Below are 14,300 nucleotides of genomic sequence, written 5' to 3' on the forward strand. Positions count from 1 at the left end.
AGAATGTGGCAAAAGCCACCTTGTTAGTAATATTTCCCTCGTATCTCTCTTGCCCCTCACCATTTAACATCCCTACCCTCTTTTTTGCTGATTACCTATTCATGCAAGATCCTCACTGATAAATGTTAGCTTCTGCCCTGTGCTCAAAATCATATCTATTTTTTTCATTAATGTTTACAGTAAAATAGAAGTTTATATAAATATTAGTCTGGCTTTTTCTTTAAGGAAACCAAATCTCATCCTAAATGAATTGTCATTAGTGTGCCTTTCAGGAAAGGTCTCAATTTTGATTGGTTTTTCAGGCTATGAAATGCAGAAACTGTACAGAAAGTCAAGATAATGCCATCCTAAAGCTGGCTATGCTGCATACTCTGGCCTGGGCTTGCGGGGAGGAGGGCCTCTGGAAGATTTCTTGGAGAATTAACATCTAAATTGACCCAAAGAGCCAAAGTTAGCAGAAGAGAGTGGGAGGTGGGAGAATGGTCATAAATAAAGGAAAAGGTCCTAGAGAGAAATCAAGTGATAATAAGTATGTCAGAGTGAGGTAACTGAAAGCGATCCTGGGCATAGGGATAGAGGTCAGCCAGGACAGGTAAGCAGAAACCAGCTGCAAAGGGCCTTTTAAATTAGCTAGTAGGGTTGGATTTTATGGCACGAACCACTGAAATGAAACAATCCACCAACATATTTAAGTGTTGTTACATTAATTGAACAGGGAGGCCAGTAGACTGAGGTGGCCGTAGTGCTGTGTTGGCCTAAATAAGCAAACCAAAATCAAAGCCTGTAAATGCCTCAAGGTTACAAAATCAAAACACCAAGGACTACCAGTCACAAACAGCCAGCCAGACTTTAAGCTGTAGCCAATCCAATTTTTTTTTCTTTTTTTTTCTTTGCTTCTACTCTTCTCTCTGTGTAAGTCTTTTCCCTGGAGCCTGTTGGCAGAATGTTCCTAACCACTTCTGGTTTGGTGCTGCCCGATGTCCATCAATTTTTGCTCAAATAAACTCTTACAATTTTTAATATGCCTCAGTTTATCTTTTCATACTTCCTAAATAGGTTCTAAATTATTTTAGCCTCAATGATATGAGTATAGTGCTATATTTTCTTTTAAGGGGAAATGACTGTCTTTAACAACATTTTGGAAGTTCAATCAATAAGTTAATCAGCCAAATCAATCAATGGAATATAACTTTTTAATTTTCATTTTTATTTATTTATTTTTGTAAATTTTATTTAGTTTTGAGAGAGACAGAGACAGCGTGAGTAGGGGAGGGGCAGAGAGAGGAAGAGAGAATCCCAAGCAGGCTTTGCGCTCTCAGCACAGAGCCCGACTCAGGGCTCCATCCCACGAACCCGTGAGACTGACCTGAACCAAAATCAAGAGTTGAACGCTCAACTGATGAGCCACCCAGGTGCCCCGGAATATAACTGTTTTAGAGCAAAAAACTGCTTCTAAGAAAATTATCTTATTTTGGTATTTTTTAAAATCTTTAACACGGCTCTAGATCGTTTCCTTGTGTTTGTTTTTGTTTTTTTGTTTTTTTTTAATTTTCTTAATGTTTTATTTATTCTTGAGAGAGAGAGAAAGAGCATAAACAGGGGAGGGACCAAGTGAGAGAGGGAGACACAGAATCCGAAGCAGGCTCCTTGCTCTGAGCTGTCAGCCCAGAGCCTGACATGGGGCTCCAACTCATGGACTGTGAGCTCATGATCTGAGCCGAAGTCGGACGCTTAACTGATTGAGCCACCGAGGTGCCCTTGTTTCCCTGCTTTTAAACAACATTCAGTTTAGTTCTGAGGATGTGACTGATGTGTAATAAATTCCTGTTAATTTAAATGATATTTCTGATCTATTCACACCCCCGCAAAAGTCTTTTAAGAATAACTTTCTCCTAACACAAGCAATATAATTAAGGGAAAGGAATTTTCTATAAGTATTTTTATATTTTGATACGGAACATCAGTGTCATGGAAACATTTATAAAAGAAAAAAAAGGGAACTTAAATATCTAGGGGAAAAGTTGGGAATCCTTTAAAGCCCTTGGAGGGAAGCACATATTAATGGTATTATAAAAAGTAGGGAATCAGTCATTGCAGACAGAGCCCCTCTGGTGCTTGGCATTCTTAACTGTTTTAATCAAAACTCAGAAATAATTTGAAAGTAAGGCTACTGCGTGTAACATCAACAAAAGTTGCCAAAAAAGTTACCAATGCAAAAGCTACAGGAGAAAAAATAACCAGCATCCACATGTATGGTGCTGGCTTTCAAAATCAGTTTTATGAGACAAAAGTGAAGACCTGAGAACTTTGAAGAAATACAAAGGAAAATAAGAAAGAAAAAAAATGTGGGTAAAAGTAGGGAAGAAACTGACAGACAAGAGGAATGGCAGCTGAGATAAGAAGCAAGGAGAGCCACTGTGAAAAGTATCAAAGAATGCAAAAGTGGCCCATGTCTGAAGGAGGAAGGAACATCAACCAGAAAAAATTCAAGGTCTGGGAACGTGTCACCAGAGAGAAATCTCATACTTAACTTCAGTAATTTTGAGCATGTTTCTTTGCCACTTTTAAATGCTACAGCAGTATTTGATCAGTCTAGAGACAAATTTAGAAATTCCCTTAATTCATGAAAATATTTGTCATCTGTAAAATAATCCTAACCTACTTAGGAAAGATCAGTACACTCGATTTCTTTAAATACAATAATGAGGAATAATGTAATATAGTTTAGAAATATTTTTATGAGCTGATTAAAGTGAAAGTTCCGGAACTTAAAGTATCAAAGCTTCACTTGTCTGAAACTTAATTTATTCAAATAATGCTTTTCTAAGCTCTATCCACCTCACTACTGTATTTGTCTTCATATCAAAATTTATTTGTCTGAATTAGCCAACTAATTTTATTTCGTCTGGGTAGAAACACCCTGATTTTGGTTCTTATTACTAAAGTACTTCTTTTCTGTCTAGCTGGTTTAATAGAAGGTCATTTAAAAATTGTTCTGGAGAAGGATATAATCACTTGCTTTCTCAATTGTTAAAAATTAGAAATCAAGGTTTCAATAATACATTGTGTGTTCAACTGGAATCTGGAGCATTCAGCGTCAGAGGGAATTATAATAGTAATCCCTGTGCGTTAATATACTGCCTGAAGAATAAAATGAAACAAAATGCAAATGTTGAGACTTTTCTACAGTCAGAGGGTTTGGACATTTTCCATTTTTATCTGCTGCAACCACACTGCCAAGGGCTGCCCGAATTTCCTTATCTTTAGTTTCATACCTGAATTGGATGCAGTTAGTTGTTTTTTCCATTTTAAATGTGTGATTCAATTTTGAGAATTTCTTAAAAATAGTCTAGGGATTGTAAAAATCCTTGGAGTGGGCCAGATTTTCCTGAATTAACACACACTCTTCTCTGCCCTCAGTTACACATGACTGCCATTGACATTTGCCGGGTGCCTTTTGTACCCATTACTAATGTGCCACAAGATGCCCTTGTACTTTTACAGATATTTCTCCAAATTAGCTTTAAGTGAGTAGAATTCTCTCTCATCAATATGTGATGATCTTAATAGGAATATGTGGTCAGAATCCAGTACAATAAACAAAAAAATCGCAAAATCAACATTTAAAATGTCAGCAGCTTCTTACTGCTACACACATCTTTGCATTACTCGTGATTAAAACTGGCATGTGTATTAGCAGGAATTTTCTGTCTCATTTTTAATTCCTCTGTTTATTTATAATCTAGAAGAAATACTTCTTTTGGGGACTTACTTTTATCTCCAATGCTCTTTGATACCCCACACCATTGATTTTAGAAAATATTTGGAATAGTTGTTTACTATAATAAGTGATTTTGAAAAGATATTAAAATGTAGTGGAAAGATCATTTCCATTTGTTTTCTTTGTCTGTGTGGGCTGGTGTGTATAAATGTTGCATGAATATTAATAAATGTCTATTCACATTAATGTTTTTGTGGGCTACAAACCTTTAAAATGCTTCTATCCTGAGATACATGCTCAGCATATGATGAATGATATACCATTTATTTAGTTCCCAGTGTCTAGGAAAGATTATAAAGCCTCACACAGACTCAGCCCTATAAGAAGGGCTTCAGCATGTACTATGGCCAATCATTTATTTACTCTAATGTATGGTGAAGTTATTGAGGAAAAAAATCTCAGATATAACACATAGATTTCCACACGCCAATAAAAGGGAATAAAAGAGAGGGTAACTATGGTAAGTGGAAAGAGTAAATGTTCTAAAGAAATATTCTTACTGTTTGCTGGGGATCTGGTGTCCTTTTTAATTATATTAATCTGTAGTTAGCCCTAGATGTTGAAACACAGCTTTCTCCTATTTGATTTGCTTAGAAATCTCCTTTGGAAGAACTACCACACCACTGCTACTATATAACTGTACTATAGCTCACTAATGTCCTTGGTGTGTTTGCACAGTTAAAAGTTATGTATATTTCAGGTAATGGAAGGCAACCCAATATGTCTGGTTAAGAAGCCACTTCCTCAGGATGTGGAGCTATGAATTCACTGGAATAGGAGAGCAATCAGGTATGAAATAAAAAGGAAATCTCTAGATAGCTAATTTCTGAAAAGGTGATAGTGCTGATGTGTGTAGTTGTGGTATGTTTGTAGTAGAAGCTGGTGGTGTTTCACCCAGATTCCTCCCAGGTGTAAGTACCCATGGTTCAGAGGCAGTAAGTGTTGGCTGCTGGAGGCTCACCATTATTTCCTTTTACCTCCTGGGCTGCCATTAGTTGCTGCCGGGAGACGGAGAGGGAGTTTATAATGCCCACCATCACTGCCCTCCAATCTTTGGCAGAGTGCAACCGATTGCTAACACAGAAGTCCCAAAGTTTTGCCCCCTTGTCTCAAAGGGCTACAACTCTGATATGCTGCCAGTGCTCCAGAGCTCCTGCTGGGATCAGGCTGAGGCTCAGGCTCCATTAAAATCACACCTTTGCTCAGCTTCTTTCTTGGCCTGTTTCTTCAGTGTCCACCAGGTTTCTCCAAGAGCGCTGCCCCAGTGAATCCCTTGCATGGAAACCAATTCCAGGCTCTGCCTTGAGGCAACTGGATCTAGGACAACATTAATTTCACTCCTTCAATTCTAGAATGCTTATTGCAGATATTGTGGATTCATGTACAAAACCGAGTAAGAAATAATTTCTGCTCTTGAGGCATTCAGGTTCTGGTGAGGGAAGAACACATGACAGGCCATTACAACGTGATATGTGCTATGATAGAGGAAAGAGCAAGAAGTCTGGTGTGAGGTGCGGTCAGAAGACTTCAAAAAGGAGGTGACAATTGAGCTACATACTTACTAGGAGGGACTTACTAGACAATTAGAAAAGAAAGAAGAAAAAGCTTTTTTTAATTTTTTTTTTTCAAAGTCACAAAAGAATATTGTCTTTGAGAGTCCACTGCAGGCTTAATGTGTTTAGCAGGGATATGGAGGATGAAATTGATTTAGGCAAAGGGACAGACTACATAGGGCACCAATGTAAAGAGATAAGACTTTATCCTATAGGATATGGATTTCTTTTTGTTTAAAGTTTTTGTTTATTCATTTAAGTAATCTCTCCACTCAAATTGGGGCTCAAACTCATGACCCCCAGATCAAGAGTCGCATGTTCTTCCAACAGAGCCAGCCAGGCACCCCAGGATATGGATTTCTGAGAGACAGGATCTTATATGAAATTTAAAAAATATTAAATTCTAGAGAAAAAATGAGATGTATTGAGAAAAAGGAGAAGGGGTAATGAGAAATAGTAGTGATGTAGGCAATTGGCACAGAGAATTCTTTGAGGGTATGGGATATGAGATAGATGCAAGAGATTTAGAAAAAAAATGATGATTTTTTAAATATACAGGATGAGAGAGAGAAAGATTCTAGGATGTATTCTGGGGATCTGGCTTCAATAACTGGGTATCTAATGGTTTCAGAAGGAATGTAAGGGGATGATCTATTGATTCTATCACCAAACATTTTTTACTTATATTGTAAAGTACTGGTATATACACTGGTAGCTGGTGTATATACAGGAGGAAAGATCTGATGATTTTTATCTTTTAAAAATCTTTACTAATGTTTTTCTTTCAAGTCATTAATGCTGTCCCCAGTGGCAAATTTAACTCCCCCCCCCCTCCACCAAATGTCTTTATCTAACTCAACCATTCTTGTCAGTTGAAAAATTTTATAGACCCCCATCCTCTGGAAAACCTTGTCCTCCTATTTATGTTTAAATGCATTAGATGTTTCTTAATAACTACAAATTATGTTTCTATTTCCTTTGCCAATATCACTCTGTTTAGAGGTCTTTTGTAAAAATAATATTCTTTCATAGCTTTCAATGTACTGTTAGTTCAAATGGTTGTGACTGAAGATGCTAAAGCAGTGGTTTTCACTACAATTTTCTCAGGATTTCTTCAAGGGCATGTAATAGAAGATTCATGTGCATATGTCTGTGAAATTTGTGTGTTACTTATAATCTATAAAGGCAGCTAAAACTGAAATACTACAAAAAATCTTAAGGGACTGGCTTATGTTGAGGTATGATGGACACAGCATAAACAGAGCCTTAAATGAAAAATGAAAAAAATCAGATGCCCTGATTTGCAGATAATAATTTGCAAATGAACTGCTTTTCAAATGGGCAACTCCAATGTAGTCAGGGTGATTTAGCAACTGCACCTGAGATTTATTTATTTAATGATTCTCCCAAGAAATACTAGGGAGACTTGTTAATCTTTCTATAAAATATGTAGCTAACTTGGACGTGAAATGGGGATATGTGTGTAATCACTTTTGTCAAAGTGAGGAGGACTTGTGTTTCTAGATTATTATTTTTGAGTTGGGAAGTCTATTTTTAGAATACACTCTATAATAATCTTTGATTGTTAACTATAAATTTCCATTAGAGTAAGAAAAAATCCAAAATGTTCAACAGATTATAGATCAAACTTGTTTACTTGTCTGTATGTTTTTGTTTCTAATATATCCTGAACTTATAACTGATCCATTTAACATGGACAGTGAAATTTCTATTTCTATTCATGTTTCTGAAATAAAGATAAGTATTCCTGAAAATAAATAATATATATAAAAATATATAAATAATTATATCCTACGAAGGAAGGCACAGTTCTCTATGATGTAATATAAAACTTTTTGCTTTTTAATGGTACCATTCTGGTACTTTAATTACTAAGCTTTTGTACAAGTTGCTATGTACTCTCATGCAACTCTAAATCAATTTTAATATTTTACTAATCAGTAGAACAAAAATGTTTCATCTAGGGATAACCCCAGCTCAATATTTGTTATGACAAAAATCATCTTCAGGTCCATAAAGACTTTTAGAATATATGATTTTCAAATTCTGAGACTATGCAATAAAGCAATGGTTATTGAGTTGGTGATGAAATAAAATATGGAAAACAGTTAAGGGATTCAAATTATGTTTGATTTGGTGAATTTAGTGACAATGTGCTATTGGTATTTAATAAGGAACTGGTATACCATAGGAAATTATTTTTAAACCAAAACACAAAGTACATGGACATTTTTGCTTCTTTGTTATTTTACAAAGGGCATTTCTGTTTTACCATAATCAATCTTGCCAAACTGCTATTGCCTTTAACCATGATCTGAGAACCTTTTACTTGAACTTGGCCCCTCAAATAAGATAAATATGATCATGGTTGTGGTTTGTGGAGGGCAGAGGGACAGCCAGCTTGGGCTTATCCAACCAATACTAAGTGCAATATTATGGTGTAGAAGAGGAAGCATGCCAACTCAAAGATGAAAGAATTTCCTGTGCTTTACTTCTCAAAGCATTCAGAATTATTGAGTTGGCCCCCGATGTACAGGAAAATATTCTAAACTGGAAAGTAATTTGTTTGAAAGGATTTTCTCCCATGGTGAAAACCCATGAAAATAACATCTATATATTATAATATATAAGGTGAAAGTTGATATCCTATATCTCTAAGTAATATTTTCCTTACATGAGGGAAGTCTCTGGAGTCTTGATAATTAAAACTATCCAATAATACTGGCAAAGTGGATGTAGGTTGGGATTTTCCACCACATAAGTATTGGCTAAGTTTTATTGCCTGAAAAAAATGTGCTTTTTTATTAGTGAGTTTTTCTATATTACTGTGTGCCAGTTGTAACATTTATTTTTGTTTTACACAAGTTTTGATTTTTCCTCATATAATTAAATTCAGATTTTTATTGGCTGGAGTTGGTTTCTTGGAAATTTTTGTCTTCAAAAGGACTCTTGCAAATAACCTCTAAGTAGTCTTGTTTTTGCCTTGAAAAGAAGGTACAAATTAGATGGAGAGGAAAGATGGAAGTGAATACTGCTGACAAATGAATATCCCTTTCACCCTGCTGTTCCCATAATTAAGCACCTAACGTGTCTTAAAGTTTATTTCAAAGAGTGCTAAGTCATCTCTTTGGCCTTGGGGTTCTTTCATCAGCAGTACCTTATGACCCTAATATTATTTTTCTCCTGCTATTAGCTATCGATATTCTTAGCAGTACTTACTCAATTTCATCTGTTTTCTTCTTCTGAAATTTTAAAATAATTTTCCTCCTGTATAAAAATTCTCTTCTGTTTTCTGTCCATTCAAACCTAGCACATTCTTCAAGGCTTGTGAAAACAGACCTCCCGTCATAGCTGAACTGGTCAAGAAGGATCTTTTGTACCTCTCTTACTTTAAATGCTTTTAATTATATATATATATACACACATATATATGTGTATATATATATGTATCTTAATATAAATATATACATATATATTGTGTATATATACATACATGTATAAATATATACGTATATATTTATATTATATATATTTATGTGATATTTATATATATCTATATATTATAGATCTATTTATGTGTGTGTGATTATCAATCTGTTATCTATCTATCTGTGTATCTATCTATGTATCATTTATATCATCGATCAACTATTGTCTCATCCCACTCTGTGAGATAGGCATTGAACTAAACACTTATGATATATCAGTGTACCAAACAGATAAGTAAACCTGCCCTGTTGGAGCTTACATTCTTTGGTTATTCATGAGGAAGAAGAACATATTGTAATGACTAAAAGCTTGAGTTCAAAAGTAGGGCAGAACTGGGCTCACATTTCAGCTCTAACCTCACTTATGTTGGGTAAGTTACTATTCCTCCCTATGCTTCACTTTCCCCATGTGTAAGTTAAGGATAATTATAATACCTTCATATTAGGTTTATGTGGGAATTAAATTAGATAATGCTTTTTTGAAGAGAATGATACTAATAATATTCGGGCATTCATTTCTTATTTTTATTTATTAAAACATTTTTAACGTTTATTTATTTTTGAGGGAGAGAGAGAGAGACAGAGTGTGTGCAGGGGAAGGGCAGAGAAAGAGGGAGACACAGAATCCGAAGCAGGCTCCAGGCTCTGAGCTGTCAGCACAGAGCCTGGTGCGGGGCTCAAACTCACGAGCCGTGAGATCATGACCTGAGTCGAAGTCAGATGTTCAATTGACTGAGCTACCCAGGCACCTCTTTTAAAAAAAAGTTTTTTTTAATGTTTATTTATTTTTGAGGGAGAGGGAGAGACAGCGTAGAATTTATTAAGTGCAGTTTCTATCACTTAAAATATTATAGAATTGTTGATACAATCTCCTTCAAAGATAGCATTTTATTAAAATGAAGATGAATAAGGAGGCTTCCTTGAATGTACCAACCACACAGGTTCATTTGGCATTATTAGTATTTTTACAAAAGACAATCCTTTCACAAATCTGCAAATTGGAAAAGAAGCTCTTTGCTGATTACCATAGTTTTCAAAGGCAGTTTTTACTCTCCAAAGCCTTAATTGCCTTCTGATCATAAAAGAGTCAGATTACATGACTTTTTCACACATACAGGGTATTATTTAGTAAATGACTAGGTCATTGTACTAAATGGTACCTTACTGGTCTCCAGAACCTTTCCAAATGGTTTAATATGTACCTAGAAGAGAGTTATTTGACTAATGATCCCATCAAAAACTGACTTTGTCACTTAACTCTTCTTATGATTTTTTATTTCTATCTTCATACTGAGGTGGTTCTTAAATCAAAGGATAACATTTATCTAAACAACTATTTATCTGAATCCATGGAAGTAAACAGACTTGGTTCATTTACTTATTTACTTATTCATTCTATTTTTTACTCATACATGTGCTCATTCATTCATTAGGTTTTTTCATGTTACATATTAAAATATGTAAAAGAAGTAAAAGATTGAATGAGAGGTTAATGTGGGGCATGTAAAGAATCAAACTACTAGAGAGGTGTCTGGGTGGCTCAGGCAGTTAAGCACCTGACTTCAGCTCGGGTCATGACCTCATGGTTTGTGAGTCTGAGCCCTGCATTGGACTCTGTGCTGACAGCTCAGAGCCTGGAGCCTGCTTCAAGTTCTGTGTCTCCCTCTCTTTCTGCCCCTCCCCCCCCTCATGCTCGCTCTCTCTCTCTCTCTCTGTCTCTCTCTCTTTCTCTGTCTCTCTCTCTCTCTTCAAAATAAGTAAACATAATTTTTTTTTTTTTAAAGAATCAAACACCTAGAAAATAAGACTGCAGAATTGGAGTAATGCAACAAGAGCAAATGACTTATGGTGGTTGAGGGAAGTCTTACTGGAGTCAAAAGTCTGAGAAAAATGAATGCATGCATTGGCCAAGAAGCAGTCAAGTATTAAAGGTAGGGTACATAATTAAACTTTTATGTTGGGATGTTTTATAGAAAGACTGCTTTTATCTTTGTTTGTTTGTTTGTTTGTTTGTTTGTTTGTTTTTGAACAATATACCCTTCAGTTAGTTAGTAGGATTTAAAGTGCAAATAGCCCAAATAAAACTTTTCTTTAAGCATTCTATCTAAAGTTTTGAAGGTGGTGGAAATTTTTCTTTATACATTTAAATTGCAGTAGATAAACCTTTTCTTTTCCTTAACATTCTTTTTTTCTTTTTCTTTTCTTTTTTTTTTTTTTTTACCCTTGCTGATAGGAAAATATGTCAGGACTAAAACACATTCACATACACACTGAAAACCACTTAAGCAGGATGCACAATTTTTCCTCAACCCATGTGGCCTTGAAAATGAGTATGTGAAGGAAGAAACTGGTCTATATAAAAGTGTCTCTGATTCTTGGGTGGCTTATGGTTAGTGTTATTGTTTTTAAAAACCACTCTTGGCTTCTGTGGTACATTGACCTGTGTATGGAATCTCAAAGTAAATGTTTTCCACTCTGTGGGACACTGGGTCAAAGACGAAAGGTTTTGCTCCCTTTCCAGTAACAATTTTTTCCCCTCCTTATTCACATGATGATTTAACATACTTCTCTTTATTTGAGGCAATTCTTCTTTCTTAGAATAAGCATGCCATAATTTGGAAAGCCAACTTCTAAGGCCTGAATTTCATTGTAGAGCAGGGTGAGGCAATCCTCTATTTGATCTAATTTTAAGGCTGTAGAGGGCTTGCTTTCCACTACAAGGAGCTGTTGTTCCCGGCATTAGCTTTGAACATTTTGGATAGACCAGGCTTGTGTAGAATGTTGTGACTACCTTGGTCTCTGATTTAAGCCGTGATGAGCTTGTACACAGATTATTATATCTAGAAAAGCCATGAACGGATGGACGGTGGATGCGTACATTTTTATAGGGGAAAGAGCAAGGCTAAATGAAGAGTGCATTATCCAGTTGGATGATTAAAAAATAGGGAGACGATATTTCCTGGAGGCAGCGGGGTGGATGCCCTGTGAGAGTGAGGAAAGACAGATGTGAAAGATGAGGTCTCCCGAAACAAACTGCGCACATGACCACTTTGTGCTGTTCTCTGACTAGATCGAGACCCTGTCTGGGGCACATACAGTGAGGCTGTGTCTGACCTGTCAAGACATCTGGCCTATGAGAGAGCTACTTCAGGGACTCCGAGGGTTCAGATGTGGCATAGGGCTACATCACGCAAGGTTGGAGTAACCTAAATAGTTCAAGACCTTCATATTCCCACAAAAGGAAATCTAGAACACCCTTTAGAATTTCAGGAGGACTGGATCTTCGAAGTGTGAACCCTTTAGATACAGCCTGGACTATGGTACACTAAGATAGATATCAGACTTTTGCCACATTGTCTTCCTGATGGAGTATGGTAGAGCTAGGGGATAGTCCTGAACTTATGGTTTCATATGCCCTTTGCCTTGCATGGCCAGCTTTCCCCCTTTCCAAACACTTGTCACATGTGCCTCCATGAAGGTCCCTCACCTCTCCTTACCTCTGCCCTCATTTCTTGCTCTACCTCCTTCTATTTCTGAGCAAAGTAACTGGAGGGAAAAATCTCTTCCTCCACCAGTCTTAGGTTCTCCAGTGGGGTCCTTGTAAATTAGACTGGCCAAAGGAAGGGGCACCTGGGTGGCTCAGTCAGTTGTGCGTCCAACTTCAGCTCAGGTCATGATCTTGAGGTTCCTGGGTTTAAGCCCTGCATCAGGCTCTGTGCTGACAGCTCAGAGCCTGGAGCCTCCTTCAGATTCTGTGTCTCCCTCTTGCTCTGCCCCTCCCCTGCTCATCTCTCTCTCTTTCTCTGTCTCTCTCTCTTTCAAAAGTAAATAAACATTAAAAAAATTTAGACTGGCCAAAGACAGATTAACAAGAGAAAAATAAACACAAGTTTGTTAACGTGTATGTTCATACACTTGGGAGTACCTAGCAATGAGTAACTCAAAGGGGTGGTTAGATTTTGTCCTATATATCATTTTAGGCTAAAAGAAAAGGGGTTTGGGGCTTCTGGCATAGGGAGGCAAGTTTTGAGAACATTTCCAGGGAAAGTATCATAAACAAGGATTTTTAAAACAAGGTTCGGTATGTAGATTTAAGTCAGTGCCTTCTTCATTGATACGAGTTATTAAAAGTCTACCTCTTGAAATAGAAATCAAAACCTCAATGAGATACCACCTAACACCTGTCAGAATGGCTAAAATTAACAACTCAGGAAACAACAGATGTTGGTGAGGATGAAGAGAAAGAGGAGCATTTTTGCACTGCTGGTAGGAATGCAAACTGGTGCAGCCACTCTGGAAAACAGTAGGAAGGTTTCTCAAAAAATTAAAAATAGAGCTGCCCTACCACCCAGCAATTGCACTACTAGGTTTTTACCCAAAGGATACAAAATTGCTGATTCCAAGGGGCACATGCACCCCAATGTTTATAGCAGCACTATCAACAATAGCCAAATTATGGATAGAGCCCAAATGTCCATCGACTGACAAATGGATAAAGAAGATGTGGTAGAGATACATAATGGAATATTATTCAGCGATCAAAAAGAATGAAATCTTGCCATTTGCAACAGCGTGCATGGAACTAAACTGCATTAGGTCAGTCAGAGAAAGACAAATATTATATGATTTCACTCATATGAGGAATTTAAGAAACACAACAGATGAACACAGGGGAAGGGAAGGAAAAATAAGATAAAAACAGAGAGGGAGACAAACCATAAGAGACTCTTAAAGACAGAAAAGAAATTGAGGATTGCTGGTGGGGTGTTGGGTGGGAAGATGGGCTAAATGGGTGATGGGCATCAAGGAGGGCACTTGTTGGGATAAACACTGGGTGTTAACGTGTAAGTGAAGAATCACTAAATTCTACTCCTGAAGCCATTCATTATTACACTATATGTTAACTAACTTGGATTTAAATAATAATTTTAAAAAATGATATGAACCTAATTAAATAGTAGCATGAAAAAAAGTCTATCTCTTTCAGGTGCTGGAGAGAGACACCTTTACAAAAGGAAACCTCCTTTACCTAGGGAGAACGTGTGCCCTATTTTTAGAGCTTTTCCAGCCTCTGCTGGTTCTCAATGCCCTTTAGCTTAAAATAACCCATATGCTGAAGAGGCATATTATCGTGTGGTGTATTCTGGTACCCCCCACATTAGCTTGAGCTTTCTGCCTATGGGAATTAGGATTAAGTAATATTCATGGGTTAGCCAAGACTACCTTGATCTTTCACTCTGAAGGCTTTTTGGTGTCCCTGACTAGGACCCAGATTTTCCTTTCTTATCAGGTAGCACTCTGATTTACCCAGGCTTTCATGCTACTTATGTATGAGACTTCCTATAGCTCATCCGTATTTCCACTCCATTAGGGATTTCTACTGACTCTACCTCTTGAATCCATTCTTTCTTCTGTCTTCACAATGGCCATGAGATCAAGACATCGACATCTTTTACC

General features: G+C 36.7%; 1 long non-coding RNA gene across 1 annotated transcript in view; it reads left to right on the plus strand.

Moving 5' to 3' along the window:
- Positions 1 to 3,491: 3,491 nt before the first annotated feature.
- Positions 3,492 to 14,300, plus strand: part of LOC113604792 (uncharacterized) — a 29,229-nt gene continuing 18,420 nt past the window's right edge. Inside the window, exons 1-2 of the long non-coding RNA XR_008297608.1 lie at positions 3,492 to 4,570; positions 10,628 to 10,774. This is a non-coding gene — a long non-coding RNA (uncharacterized LOC113604792). The remainder of the gene's footprint in view (positions 4,571 to 10,627; positions 10,775 to 14,300) is intronic.

Source organism: Acinonyx jubatus, chromosome C2 (assembly GCF_027475565.1).
Source record: "Acinonyx jubatus isolate Ajub_Pintada_27869175 chromosome C2, VMU_Ajub_asm_v1.0, whole genome shotgun sequence".
In the NCBI taxonomy this organism is placed as follows: Eukaryota; Metazoa; Chordata; class Mammalia; order Carnivora; family Felidae; genus Acinonyx; species Acinonyx jubatus.